Raw genomic sequence first — 14766 nt, forward strand, 5'->3', positions numbered from 1 at the left:
CTCCTCATTCCAATGTAGGATCTGAGCATCATGCTAACTTTCCCAAAAGACCTTCTGGGTGCCTGGAGCTGAAGCTGACCACTCATTAGGGCATATAAGATGCCCCCCTTCCCAACTGGGGTAATCCCATGTCCTCACCAGGGCCCTGAGCCCACCCTTAGCTTTCTCGGTGGAGGACTTGCCTACCTTTCTAACAGAGCATGTGTGGTCTGGGACAGATGCTTAGAAGTCAGACCCAGGAGAGCCTTCCCAAGGGAAGGGAGCTCACCTGCCCTTTCCTTCCCCGCCTCTTTGGTTCTAGCTGCACAGATGATATTCCGACGTCCTTTCAAACATCCCTAACTTTTACAGTTCTTTGGAATAATTGGCTGGAATTAAGTATCTAACTTTTTTCCTACTTGCCTACCTGTCGAGCTGTTCTTCCCACCTTATGGGTATGTATGTGGTGGCAGTGGTAGGAATCCAGATTCTCTGCTTTTCTCTGGAATTGGTGATTCTTCCAAGATTCACACCTTCTTCCCAATATTCACCCCCCTTCTGGATACACTAGATCCAGATTCTCCTCTGGGGAGCCATTTCCTCCCTTCCTGCCCCTGCTTATGTGCCCTGATTAGAATGGCCTCTAGCCCCAGATTCAGGAGTAGACATGTTTTTTGGCACTCTCAATAGATTTTCCCATCAGTTTGCCTTTAACACCGTCTAAATGGCACCAGATTCCTTCACGGGTCGCAGAATTTTCCAGCCAGGCATGTGCCCTTGAGACTATCTGAACTTTCATTCAGTCACTCAACTAACAAAGCACGGTTCATAACTGGTCAGGACACATTCCAAGCGCCCGATGTTTCTGACCAGGAGTCAGACAGAAGGAAGCGAGAGTTGGAATCAAACCAATGAGGAAACCTGTCGAGGGGCCATCCAAGTTCCTCACCCTTCACCGGGCTGTCCCTTGTCTTTCGGAGTGATACCCACCTTTGAGGTATCACTCAGAAAGGCCGTTTGCCACCAGCAGCCACTCCTGTGAGCCAGGCACAGGGGCCTGACACGTGGCAGGGCAGGCTGGGGCTGCATGAGGTCTCATTCCCTCCTGTTGTTCCTCCTGCCGGTCCATTAGCGCTGTGTCCTGTGTGGGCCCCACCCCTGTCCCTTTGCGTAAGTCTTTCGTCCCCAGATCTGTCCCCTTCGACATATCAAAGACCTACTCTTCCTCCAAACTCCAGTCCAAATCCTGCCTGTGCCAGGGGTCTTCCAGGATTGGGCTGATCTCTTTCCTCCCCTAACTGTGGTCCCTTCATCCTTTAGTGAGTGACAGTTGGCGATTGTGTGTCTCAGCATCATCATTCCTCCACTGCCGCGGGGAGACCGACAGCTCAGTGGACGTTCGAACATCGTTGTCATCTCTGCTCCCAGTGTGCAGGCCCAGGCCCTGGCCCACGACAGGGCCACTGAGCAAACTCTGGGTGGTTGAACTGAGTTGTGGAAAGGAGGACTCCTTGCCCCAGAAGGGTCCTTCCTTCCATGAGATATGGTCCTCTGCACCTAACTAAGGGAGAGGAAGGGCCCCTCCTCTGGCTTCTTCCTAGGAGCCCTGAATGGGAGCCTCATGAGTCAGAATTGGTCTCTGGAGGGGCTCCTGGATGGCTCAGTCAGTTAAGCATCTGCCTTTGGCTCAGGTCATGATCCCGGGGTCCTGGGATTTGAACCCCGTGTTTTGCGCCCTGCTCAGTGGGGAGTCTGCTTCTCCCTCTGCTCTTCCCCCTGCTTGAGCTCTCTCTATTGCTTGCTCTCTCTCTCTCAAAGAAATAAATAAAATCTTAGAAAAAGAAAAAAAAAAAAAGAATTGGTCTCTAGAGTTTGCCTTACACCCGGTCAGCCTAGTCACCCCTTCAGCCCTGAACTTTTGCATTCTAAGGGAAAGGGTCCTCAGGCCCAAGCTCCATCGAGCTGAGTGGGTTATACTCAGTCCCTCCCCCCACCTTTTTTGAAGATTTTATTTATTTATTTGGGAGAGAGAGAAGGAGAGACAGTGAGAGAGTACAAGCGGGGAGGAGAGGGAGAAGCAGGCTTCCCGCAAAGCAAGGATGACTTTGATTTCAAGCAACAAAACCCCACCCACACTAGCTTAGCAACAAAGGTGATTTATCGGCTCATGTAGCTGAGACATCAGGAAGTGAACCTTGGGCATGGTTTCATCAGGGCCCCGGCCCCATTTCTCTGCAGTTTGCTCTCAGATCTGCTCCAAACCCCTGTGGAGCCTCATCCTCAGGCTCTCTTCTAGCAGCATCGAGGGTTGCAGGCCTCCCTGTTCCGGGGGCAGGGGTGGGGTGAGAGAGGGAGGAATGAGAGACTCCACCCCACCCCCACTCACAAGCATTGTCTGAAGGGGTCTCACTTGGCCCAGAACTGCCTCTCCGAGGGTCTGATTCTACAAGGCTGCTTAAGCAAACCAGGAAGATGGAGTTGAAGTGTTTCTAAGTGGCATTTGGGCCCCAGGGCTCCCTGGAGACAGGAAGAATTTCTGCTAAGTGCTCTCTGGCCTGACTTGCTGGTATCTGATTTGACCAATTAATACAGTTATCTGGGTGCAGGACAGTGGAACTGGGGCACCGGGCCCATGCCCTTCAGCCTCCCGTGCTGTACGTGGGTCTGCTGAAGACCCATGAAGGGCCCAGCGCTCAGATTTGGGAGGCTCCCCTGCACATCATGGCAACCATGAAAAAGCACGCTTACATCCCATAGTCAACAAAATCGAAAAATGGTTTTAAAAGAGTTGAGTTCAGTTGCAGCTGAGTAGGTGACAGTGTTACCGTTTGTAAACATTCACTTTTATTGATTTCTCTGTTAAGTGTTTTGTAATTTGGGAGCAAACACATTTTCTGGGGCCTTTGCAAAGCTCATGGGTCAGAGGCTGAGGCCTGTTGTGCATAATGGAAGATTGGCTTGGTTGAGGGTTTGTACCTTGCGCAAGCTGCCAACCTCTCTTGGCCTCTGTGTGATCAATCACCGGTTGACAGTAAGGAGGCTTGCATTTCTTCCCTGTGTACTGCCCTTCCAGCTGGAGGAGTAGAGGGGATAAACCGAGTGTTGCTACAGAGCCAAGTAAACCCAGTTCCTTTGGGGTCTGTTCAACACTCGCCGAAATATAGAGAATAGTCTAGTGAATTTCCATGTACCCATCGCTCAGTTCCAACAATTAGCCCAGAGCCCATGACTACGCCTTGTTCCATCTCTGTGTCCACTTCCTCCCCTCCCTTTGACCCAGACATTATTTCATTTCTTAATATTCCAGTATGTGTCCTTAAGAGGAAATGGTTCCACTTGTGAAACATAACCACAGAAAACAGTAATTCCTGATTTGTGGGGCACCTGGATGGTTCAGTCAGTTAAACATCTGACTCTTGATCTCAGCTCAGGTCTTGAGATCAGGGTTGTGAGTTCAAGCCCCACATTGGGCCCCACATTGGGCCCCACATTGGGCCCCACACTGGGCCCCACACTGGGATCCACGCCGGGCGAGGAGCCTATCAAAAAAAAAAAAAAGTAAAAAGTCCTAATATTTTTATTTGACTCAGGATCCAAACAAGATACATGACTGGTTAGGCTGTCTCTTCAGACTCCATTCCCCTCCCCCCTCCCAACTCCTCCACAGGCTGGGTCTCACTGACAGTATCTTTGTGGGGTTACTTAATATTTCCTTTGTCCCCTAAATTTCCTGTAAACTGGAAGTTAAATCCAGAGGCTTAATCAGATTTTTTTGGACATATCTTTTGGCAAAATTACTTTACAGGTGGTATTGTGTTCTTCCATCAGGAGGCACATAATAGCTGTTTTCCTGCTTGTTAGCAGCTGTTGATTTATTCACTTATTAGGATTTGCCACTGAGCAGGGAGCCTGATGCGGGGCCCAATCCCAGGACCCTGAGATCATGACCTGAGCCGAAGGCAGACACTTAACTGACTGAGCTACCCAGGCACCCCTTTAGCTTCCCTTTTTAACTGAATAGTATATTATACACACTTTTCTCCACCTGGCTTTTTTCTTTTAACAATGTATCCTGAGGATCACATTATATTACTATGTGGAGCTCTTCCTCCTTCACATAACATAAAATTTACCATCTTTACCATTTTTAAGTATCTAGTTCAGTGTATTAAGTACATTCACATTGTTGTGCAACCATCACCACCATCAACTTCCAGGACTCTTTTCTTCATCTTGTAAAACTGAAACTCACTCTCATTAAATAATAATTCTCCATCCCTGATCTCCTGGCCCTTGGCAAAGAGCACTCTACTGTCTGTGTGTATGGTTTTGCTTACTCAGAGTATCTCATGTAAGTGGAATCAAATAGTATTTGCCTTTCTTTCTTTCTTTCTCTTTTTTTTTTTAGAGAGAGAGAGTGCATGAGTAGGGGGAGGGGCAAAAGGAGAGGGAGAGAGAGAATCTCAAGCAGGCTCCACATACTCAGCACAGAACCCGATGTGGGACTCGATCCCACGACCCTGAGCTGGTGACCTGAGCTGAAATCAAGAGTCGGATGCCCAACCAGCTGAGCCACCCAGGTGCCCAATATTTGTCTTTTTGTGCCTGGCTTACTTCATTTAGTGTAATGTCTTTGTGACTTATTCATACTGTAGCATATTGTAGATTTTCCTTCCTTTTTTTTTTTTTTCACGTTGGTCTTTTATTGGATTTTCCGATTTTCCGTCCTTTTTAAGGCTGAATAATATTCCATCCTGTGTATAGACCACATTTTGTGTATCCATTCATTCATGGACGAATGGACACAGATTGCTCCCGTGTTTAAGCTATTGTGAATAATGCTGCTAGAGACTTGGGTGTACAGATATCTTCTGAGACCCTGCTTTCAATTCTTTTTAGGATATGCTCAGAAGGGGAATTGCTGGATCAAATGATAATTCTATTGTTAATCTTTTGAAGAAACTCCCTCATTCTTTTTATGGCTACAAAGTACTCCACTGTGTAGATGCACTATTGTTTCTTCTGCCAGGCCTTACTCATGGACATTTGTTGTTTTCCAGGCGCTGGTTATTAAAAACAGAGCTGAAGAAATAGCCTTATCCCTCTGTCTTTTTGTATTATTTGCAGTGTATCTTTAGGAGAGATTCTTAGAAGTGGGATTGCAGGATCAAAGGACACACTCATGCAGTTTCATTAGGTATTGCCAAATTCCCTTCCACAGGGACTGCACCATTTTGCATTCCCAACAGCGAAGTGTGAGAATGTTTGTTTTCTCACAGCCTGGACAAGAGAGTATTTTGTTCAGTTTTGGATTTTGGCCACTCTGATCAGCAAGAAATAGTTCCGTGGGGCAACTTGCATTTCTTTTTTTTTAAAGATTTTATTTATTTATTTGAGAGAGAGAATGAGATACAGAGAGAGAGCATGAGAGGGGGGAGGGTCAGAGGGAGAAGCAGACTCCCTGCTGAGCAGGGAGCCCGATGCGGGACTCGATCCCGGGACTCCAGGATCATGACCTGAGCCGAAGGCAGTTGCTTAACCAACTGAGCCACCCAGGCGCCCCGCAACTTGCATTTCTTTAACTATAAGTGAGGTTGAGCATCTTTTCGTATAGTTTGGAAACATTTGCCTTGCTTTTTCTGTAAACTGTCCATATTTTTAGTGCATTTTTCTCACAGGGTGTTGGTCTTTTCATTTACTTTAGGAGCTCTTTATATACTAAGAATACTAACGCTTTGTCTGTGATGTAAGTTGTAAATCTTTTTTTACCCTTCTCTCATTTGTCTTTTTTAATTTTACGTATTTAAATTTTCTTTTTAACTTATTTAAATGTAATTTAACTTTTTTTGCCTTACAAAACTTCAATTCCTTGAAACTTATACTAATTTTTCCTCTTATTGCCTCTGGGTGTTGGGTCAGAATTATGAAAGATTTCCCCACTCCCAAGTTATAGAAGAACTTCCCCGTTTCCCTGTAGTACTTGAATGGTTTCATTTTTACACTTAAATATCTAATGCCTTGGGAATGTACCCTGGTCTATGAGAGGAACGCCTCTAATCGTTCCTGATTCCACAGGGCTCTTCAGTTACCTGAACACTGTTAAATCACACCCATTCTTCCCCCACAATCTGTGATGCCGCCTTTATCATATGCAAGCTCTACATAGGCAATGGGGTGGGGGGTCATTTCTGGATTGTGTATTCTGTTCTCCAGAGAAATCACTTCATCTCACTCACCACTGCCCAGGACCCTCTCTACGGAGGCAATGGCCCAGGAAGCCTCCCCCCGACAGCAAAGCCCTTTGCTCCAGACTCAGAGGTCAAGTTCTGGAGGGAAGTGCTCTTAACAGGGGGGTCCGCGGGCGCCAGAAGCATATTAACCCGTACTCTGCAGATGAAGAGTTGTTTCTGCAGAATCACCTTCAGAGAGGAGGGCTCTCTGGCAGAAGGAAGCCCCTGTTCTGTCCCTGGGGAAGGAGTGAGTGGGTCTAAACATTTCATGCTTACAACCAGTGCTGGGGGCAGGGCAGAATCAAATGCCTGGTTAATGGCAGCCCTTGAAGGATGTCTCTTCCCCAGCAAGACAGAGCAACCACTTACTGCCCACTTGTCTTATCAATATCTACTTAGCTTCTACTTCATAGCAAATACCACGCTCTATATTATAGGGGAAGAGGGTCGATACACTGTTCCTGCTTCTTTGAGGGGGGTGAGAGCAGAAGCTCAAGAGCTAAAAGCATCATAAAAAAGAGGCTTGGGCCTTGTTTTCTGAGGAACGGTCAACACACCTGCTTCAGTGAATCGATGTCTCTTGTCAGAACTCTACTGGCTAGAGATACAAGCTCTGGGAGGAGGAGCAGATGGGGGAGTGGAATGGCTGGGACAAACCTTTAATGATACGGGAAGCTATCAGTCTTTAAATATCCAAGTGAAGCAACAAAAAATGCTTTCTAAAAGACGGGCTTGAAGTTTAGAGGGGGAGAGATCATTTCTAGCGTGGGGGCTCTAGGAGCAATGTGTTGAATTGATTTTGCTATGAAGTAGAAGTAAATGTTGATGAGTGTGTGGGGGTGATAAATCAATTCGATTTGCAAATCCATCTGCAAATTGATTTTTGGTGGGTTGGTTTTCAAGGACTTGGTCGGCCTCCGGCATGTGCTGTGAGTATATGGGGGGGTCCTTTGGGGGGGTGGCAGCTCTCACCTCCCTCCAGGACCTAGAAGGCAGACCCTGAAGGTCTAGAGCAGGGTAGGGCCACAGGAAGTGGAGAGCCCCTCTTACTTGCCTCTCTGGAGGGACACCTGCATGATGTCAGACCTGTTCTACTCACCTCACAGCATCACTGTGATAATGACACTGTAGAATTTGACTTATGGTCAAGTACCCCCCAATATTATTATCGTTTGTGGAGCCTGGATTTTGTACCCACTGCCCCTCCCCCCCAACATCCATTCACAGCTTAGCAGCTCTGACCCGGCCCCTTCCTTAGGACTCTGAGGTGACCCTGATGCCCCAGGCTCCTAGAATCAGACATTGCTTGAGTTAAAGGGACCCTAGAAGTCGTGGTATCCCTCTCGGTGTTGGCACTGTTGGTTTAGGTGAAGAACAGTGGCAGGTGTGGACCCCCAGCTCCATTAGGACTTACTTTCCTGGGAAGCCAGGGATCCTAAGGGAGTGTGTCCTGCCCCTCAGCTGCATGCAGAGGGAAGAGTTGCCCAGGTTGTCTGGTTCTAGTCCAGCCTGCCCCAAGCACAGGCCTCGTCCAGATCCAGGACCCACTCTTCTGGACTGAGCTCAGCGTGGGTAGGGTGCTCACCACTTCAGCCCCTTTCTCTGCTGGGCTGCAGGAGAATTAAGCTGTTCCTTCTTAGAACGAAGTGACCTCTGCCCACTCCTCAACCCCTGGGGAGTCACACCCACGTCCTCTGACAGAGAAACTACCAAGAACCTGCCCGAAAAGATGAAACCAAGTAGACACCATCCTGTGACTTGGGAGAGGGCTAAAGGCTTCTCCCTCCCCCTCCACATAAGCATTATGATTATTTTCATAGAGAAAACCAAGTCTGTGGGATCGGATCTCACAGGCCTGGTGTCTGGAGTTAATTGGGTATGTCAGCTGGAGGAACAATAGGGTGACACTGGGGCTCAATGTTCCGAAACTTGTCTGACCTACCACGGAGGCCCTCGGGCCTCTTCCTGCCCAAGTCAGTGAAATAGACCGTTGGGAGCCATACCAGCGCCCAGGCAGCTCAGAGGCTGGAGGAAGGAGGCCAGCGTTGGGGCTGAGCTGAGCCGTCAGGTGAGAATGCCTTGGGGAGAAGGCCTTGGCGGGGAGCCTGCTAGAAGGTTAACCAGTACCTTGCCTGACTCCATGGTTCCTGGGAGAAGAGATTGAGGCACCTGGGGGCCTACCTTGCCAAAAGGACTGTTTTGGTTTGTAAGTTTCCACGGCATTTGTGTCCAGAGAGAAGTTGAAGTTGAAGCATGTGCATACAGACAGGAAGTTTTGTCATCTACTCCTGGCAGCGGGAGTCAGCTATCTGTACCAGTGGCCCACGAGGCCCTAAAAAGAGAACACAGGGCCGTCCTCTGTCCTTCTGAAAGCTTTGGGTGACTGTTGAAAACCTAGCTTACCGTCTGGAAGAGAAGCTACCCCAGTAAGATCTCTGCCTTGTCAGGATAGCCCTCGGTGTAAATGTGTATAAACTTCATGCAGATATATAAGGCTTCTTGCTTCCATTGTGATCCCTGCGAGGAAACTTCCATCTGGTTCCACCCCCGCTCCAAGAGACTTGCCAGAGATCTCCCTGGATCTCCCAGTTTGGGCATATTCACTGTATCCCAGGACTTGCGTATATGCTGTTCCCTCTGCCAGGGTGCTTTTGCCCCAGATCTTTGCTGGGCTGGCCTCGGTGCTGCCAGCTCAGCTAAAGCGTCAGCTCCTAGAGAGCTTCCCTGACCTCTATCCAAAGTGGCCCATCCCCCTAGGAATCGGTCTCTCTCTATGCCACTACTGTTTCTTCTTTATAATTGCTAATATTATTTCTGTTTAATATGCTGACTTATCTTCTCCAGCCTCCACTAACAGGAACATGAGCTCCCTGAGAGCCAGGCCACTCCGTAGCGATCACCGCCATATCCCAGTGCCTGGAACGGTGCCTGGAACAGCGCCTGGCACCTGGTGGGTGTTCACTCCGTAGCTGCGGAAGCGGTGGGTGGTACTTGGGTTGAAGGAGAAAGGAAGAAGGTGGTTTGGAGAGAGACATGGAAATGCAGGGAGGAGATGCCTTTTCTTTCCACCGGCTTTCTTCTTGTGCCTCTTAAGGGGCTGATCATGTGAGGAAAGAGGCATCCCACGGCCCCCTGGCCCTCTGAGTGCCCTCGCCAATGGGGAGGCTGGGGTCAGGCCGAGGGACTGTCCCCGACAGAGGTGTGTCTGGGGCAGCAGGACCCATACCTGCCACTGCTCTCTGTCTAAACCAAAACACATCTAGCTTCGGGAGCAAAACCATTGGAAATTTTTCTCTGTGTGGTGCTGGAACCGGGAGCCCCGTGCTGGAAAAAATGGGGTGGGCCCCTTTGACGTGCTGAACTTTAAAAGTAAAGGGACACAGGTGGGAACAGATTGAAGGAACCAGGTTTCCTTCTATTTATTTGGTCTGTCCACAAGTTCCAAACTCTTCTAGCACAAGCAGGGTCCCCTTAACCCTGCCTTGTGCTGGGCCCACTTGCTGGTTGGGTTGAGTTCCTTAGAAGCAGAATCTGAGCTGGAGGTTTTTGTGCATAGGGCGCATTGAGGAGGAGCTCTCCGGATGACAACTGGCAAGAGAGGGAAGGAGGATGGGGCAAGTGAAGAAGCCAAGCAAGGCTGTTTCGGCTCAGGTCTGACCGCAGCTCGATTCTCTTAGAGTTCTGGAGCAGGGGTGGCGGCTCAGAGCTGGTCCACCTTGACACAAGGGGACAAGGGGACGGGCCTCCGTAGCCCTAAGCCACACCGTCCTCGCTGCAGGTGGCCCCCAGCGGGGTGTCACGACTAGGTGGCTCCTGTCCACCACAGCAACTCTCTGGAGAAGGGTACAGCTATGACAACATTCACAGCTGGGATTAGAACCCATGGCACCACCCAAATTTCCCTGTTGCCAAGTGCAGGTGATAGTCCGTGTTTTCTAATGCATTCGCCTGGAGTCAGTGTTTTGTGTTTCTGTGTGTTAGCCTTGTTGCTCTCCCGGGTCGGAAAGCTCTCATTTTGTCCTCTTACGACGTTGAACCGCTGCTCAGAAAACCCACGAACCAAAACTCCCTGGAGAAACACACACACACACACACACACACACCACACACACACGGAAGCAGCCTCAGAGGTCAGGTGCGGGGAACTTCCAGAGGAAGTGAAAGCTGGCCACCCGGGCCAGCTAGCCAGAGCCCACCCCCAGCTGCTCGCTTTGCCCTGGGACCCAGAGCGAGCCTCTTTGCCCCGAGCCAACGCTCACCACCCCTGCGGACAGCAGAACTGAGCCCCTCATTAGTGCCACTGCCACTGTGTGTCCCCTCAGGGTCTGAGAGGCTTTGGAAAGGCCCGGCCACAGACTTTGCACTTACGAAGCGAAGAGGGTCAGACTCTCCCCTTCTCTCCCCCGCTCCTCCCTCCCTGTCTTTCTCCGATGTGCCATTGCCCGAGGGCCCAGCCCTAGGATGCCCGGGAATGGACAGAAGGACAGACAAAAGGCAAAAAAGACTTTCCTAGGACAACTGCGAGGCCGGCGTCACCCCCGTCCTCTGACAGTACTGAGCAAGGACGTGCCCACAGACGCCAAGTCTGAACAAGAGCCAAGGCAGCAGCTGGGCTGTGGCTACAAACCCTTGTGGAAGAAGAAAATAGCAAAGAAAGATGTCATCCAGGCCACAAACGGTCTGTCTCTTCTGCTCCGTGTCTCCCTCACCCTCTGAATGTTTTCTTCCTACTCACGGGCTCCAGCCTGTTCTGTCCTGTGACTGGTCCGTGGCGGGGACAGGAGAACGGGCTCCCCAACTCTGCCCGACCAGATGGTGGCACGCCGCAGGTCCTGGAGCCCACAGGGATCCAGGCTCAGTGCTGCTCCCCCAGACACCAGCTGTCAGCCCCTTGGGTCTTCTGTTTGCTACCACCGAGGGCACCAAAGATTTTTCTCTCCCTCAAACCATACAGTTGGACTCAGAGCCTTTTCTTTCGGGAGGGCTTAGGGGGGGCTGATGGCAAGGGCAGCTGACACAAAGGATGGGGGCCACCAGCTTCCCCAGGGAGAGTGACTTCTAGGCCAAGACCTTGTAGTATCTCTTTGTGTCTACCTGGGGTGGACAGTCGGTTGGGGTGAAAAGCGAGCAAGTGGTTTTCCGCATGTGTCTACTCCCGGGCAATAGAAGGAAGGAGCTATTGATACGCGAATCACAAAGGCCTTACACTGAATGACTCAGCCAGTCTCCAAAGGTTATATACTGTCAGATCCCATTTATCTGACTTCCTTTTTTTTTTAGAGGTGGGGGAGGGGCAGAGGGAGAGAGCGAATCTTAAGCAGGCTCCACGGCCAGCATGGAGCCCGACGTGGGACTCGATCTCTTGACCCTGGGATCATGACCTGAGCCGAAATCAAGAGTCGGACACTTAACCGACTGAGCCGCCCAGGTGCCTTTATATGACATTCTTGAGGGCAAAACTCTAGGGATGGAGAAGAGGCTAGTGGTTGTCAGGGGTCGTGAGTGGGGAAGGGAAAGGCTAAGCAGGCAGGAGTTTTTGGGGAGGAGGGGTAATGGAATTGTCGTGTATTCTGATTATGGGGACAGTTACGTGAATCTGTACATGTGCTAAAATTTAAATAGTACACCCAGGGAGAAAGTCAATTTTAGGGGCGCCTGGGTGGCTCAGTTGGTTAAGTGTCTGACTTCAGCTCAGGTCAGGATCCCGGGGTCCTGGGATCGAGCCCCACATCAGGCTCCCTGCTCAGCTGCGAGTCTGTTTTCTCCCTCTCCCTCTGTGATCTCTCTCGCTTTCACTCTCTCTCAAATCAATAAATTAAATCTTTTTTAAAAAAGTCAATTTTACTGTAGTGACAATTTTTCAAATAAGAAAAAGTTAACGATGATAATAATGCATGGCATTTGCTTCCTGCGGACCTGCAGTATCTCTAATATCTCATTTATTCCTCTCAATAAGCCCATTTGGTGCTTCGGTGACACAACTTGTTCATGATCATGTACTAAGTGTGGCAGAGCAGAAACTTGAACCCATGTCCGTCTGACTCGAGAGCCTGAGATCTAACTGATGTGGGAAACAAAGGCAGAAGAAACATTATTGAATTTCCTTACTACTTGCAGCCCATTGACAAGTCCTTGAGGCGGGCAGAGTGACATTCCTCTAGGGACTCAACTGCCTGGATGTTGACACTTTCCTAAGGGCAAAAAGGCAATCTTAGCTGGACCCCCAGGATCCTGTAAGTCTACTTTAACAATAAAAAAATTCCTTTGGAAACTTCCTTTATCTCTTACCCGCCCCCCCATACAGGTTGACAATCATCCCCCAAGGATATGACCTGCTGATATACATCTGAAGGGTCTCATTGAGTAAGGGACAGGCGGGGCTAGGTAGGGAGGGATAGGTAGGGGGCTACATGATCAGGCTCACAGAAATCCCAGAAATGCATAACAAATCCAGAGATAAGAGAACAAACCAGACCACCCTGCCCTGGGGGTCAGAGGTGGGTTTTTTGTTTTTTTGTTTTTTTTACCGGCAGTCACATTGTAAACAGACCCCCAAAGAAGAGGTAAGCCATTAAAGATGTTATCACCAGTCCTTCCTCAAACCAAGACGTCACAAGAATGTTAAGGCCACAGGCTCTGTGGTCTGTTCTAAATAAAAGACTTGTCAGTGGAGGCCCATGTTGGCAACCTGGTCGGGACCCCTCTCCTGAGAGCTTTTTCTGTATCATTGCTTAACAAAACTCTCTCGCTTTACTCACTCTCCTTTGCAAGATTCATTCTTCGACTCCGTGAAACAAGAACCTTGCTCTCTCGCTTCATGACCATTGTGCCTCATTTGCAGGGGAGGACAGGAGTGGGAAATGATCACAGGGGGTGAAGATCCGGGCTTGGAGGGGTTTTCTTCTAATGGAGGGAAACTATCAGGGAGGGAGGGGAGGGTTGGCCCCGGTTATGGAAGGGGCCACAGGGTTGAATTTATATCCACCTGCTTAAGATAACTCTTTGAGACCCCACCCCATTTTGCCAGGTTTCCCCCAGGGTCCAGGGCTGGGTAGCTGATGTGGAGCCTCAGTCCACTAGAAGCCACTCTCCCGCTGAAGGAAATACGTGGCTGGACGGGTTAGAACCTTCTGCCCAGGGCCAGTGGTGGGAAAATGGGGATTGGCAGAGAAGGGGACCTTTTTCATTTTTTCCCCCTATTTATATGTCCCATAAATTGACTTCTTTTCCTGTTTTGTTAAGGAATCTTTCATCTGTTGGACGGTGCAGGAAGGGGAGGGACAACCCAGAGCCTGCCCCTCAGATCACTGAAGTTGTCCCACAGAAGTCAGTGGACCTACTGAGTCCTCCATCCTGCAGGGTGAGCGGGGGTGACTCAGGGCAGGGAACATTCTGGTAAGAGGAACCACCAGAAGCGAAAGCTTCTCCGATGTTGGAGAGAAGCAGCACTTACTCAGCAAATTGCAGATGTCTGTGTGTCTCAGGACAGCTGAGCATTAAGCTCTAGGAACAGCATGTGGGAGCTGAGCCTGGGGGGTGGGGGACAGAGCATGCAGGGACGCCAAGCAGACTTTGTCCTAAGGGCAGTGGGCAGGCAAGGGAGGGGGTGGGGGGATGGTGACACTTAGAAGGGTTACTCGAGACTGGCCAATGGCAGCGGTTATATCCAGGTCATATCCAGGAGTGAGATTGAGTGGGCTGGAGTCTGCCAGTGGATAGGTTCAGAAGGTATTTAGGGAGTATGGACAGGCCTTGGAGGCAAAGCAGGATGGGAGTGGGGAGGAAGAGAGAACTCACAGAGGTCCGACTCAATAAAGATGCTTTTTCTTGAGATGGGAACACAGGAAGAGGTGGGGTTGTGAGCAGGAGTTTGCTTGTGGAAACATTCTATTTTAGGTGCTCCTGGGTGGTCGGAGTGCTGATGTCCCTGGTGGTTAATTGCAACATTCCGGAGCTCAGGGAGAGCTGACCTGCAGTGCGGGCTTGGGGGCCACCAGCATATGAATGGGTCTAAGGAGGCTTAGAAGTACACAACCTGACCAGGAAAAACTGGGAAGAGAGACATGAAGAAGGACAAGGCACAGCCCTGGGGCCCCCACGTCTTAACTCAGTCATTCCCACACCACCCTCACTGTATTAGCCCTGTCAGTACACTTCTTCTATTGTCTTCTTTTTTTTTTAAAGATTTTATTTATTTATTTTTTAGAGAGCGAGCGAGAGAGAAACAGCATGAGAGGGGAGAGGGTCAGAGGGAGAAGCAGGCTCCCTGCTGAGCCGGGAGCCCGATGTGGGACTCGATCCCAGGACCCTGGGTTCATGACCTGAGCCGAAGGCAGACGCTTAACCATCTGAGCCACCCAGGCGCCCTTCTATTGTCTTCTATTAAATAGAAAGTTCTTTTAGTTCTCTCATTTTCAACGTGACGGATTTATTTCAAAGGAAAATTTACATAATAGGTGAAAAATCAACATCGTAGCCATGACAAACACTGATGATAAACAAATACAATGGAAACAAAGCAATACTGCACAATTCTAGCTTGATAAAGGAAAGATGC

The 14766-nt window shown here is 49.6% G+C and overlaps 1 long non-coding RNA gene across 1 annotated transcript; it reads left to right on the forward strand.

Moving 5' to 3' along the window:
* The first annotated feature begins 8510 nt into the window (after window positions 1-8510).
* Window positions 8511-14459, forward strand: LOC118015625. Its single transcript, XR_004680676.1, has 3 exons — window positions 8511-9159; window positions 13452-13569; window positions 14416-14459. It is a non-coding gene; the product is annotated as an uncharacterized LOC118015625 (long non-coding RNA).
* Window positions 14460-14766: the final 307 nt, after the last annotated feature.

This window comes from Mirounga leonina, unplaced genomic scaffold, assembly GCF_011800145.1.
Source record: "Mirounga leonina isolate KUSES-001 unplaced genomic scaffold, KU_Mleo_1.0 Mir_166, whole genome shotgun sequence".
NCBI classification, from domain to species: domain Eukaryota; kingdom Metazoa; phylum Chordata; class Mammalia; order Carnivora; family Phocidae; genus Mirounga; species Mirounga leonina.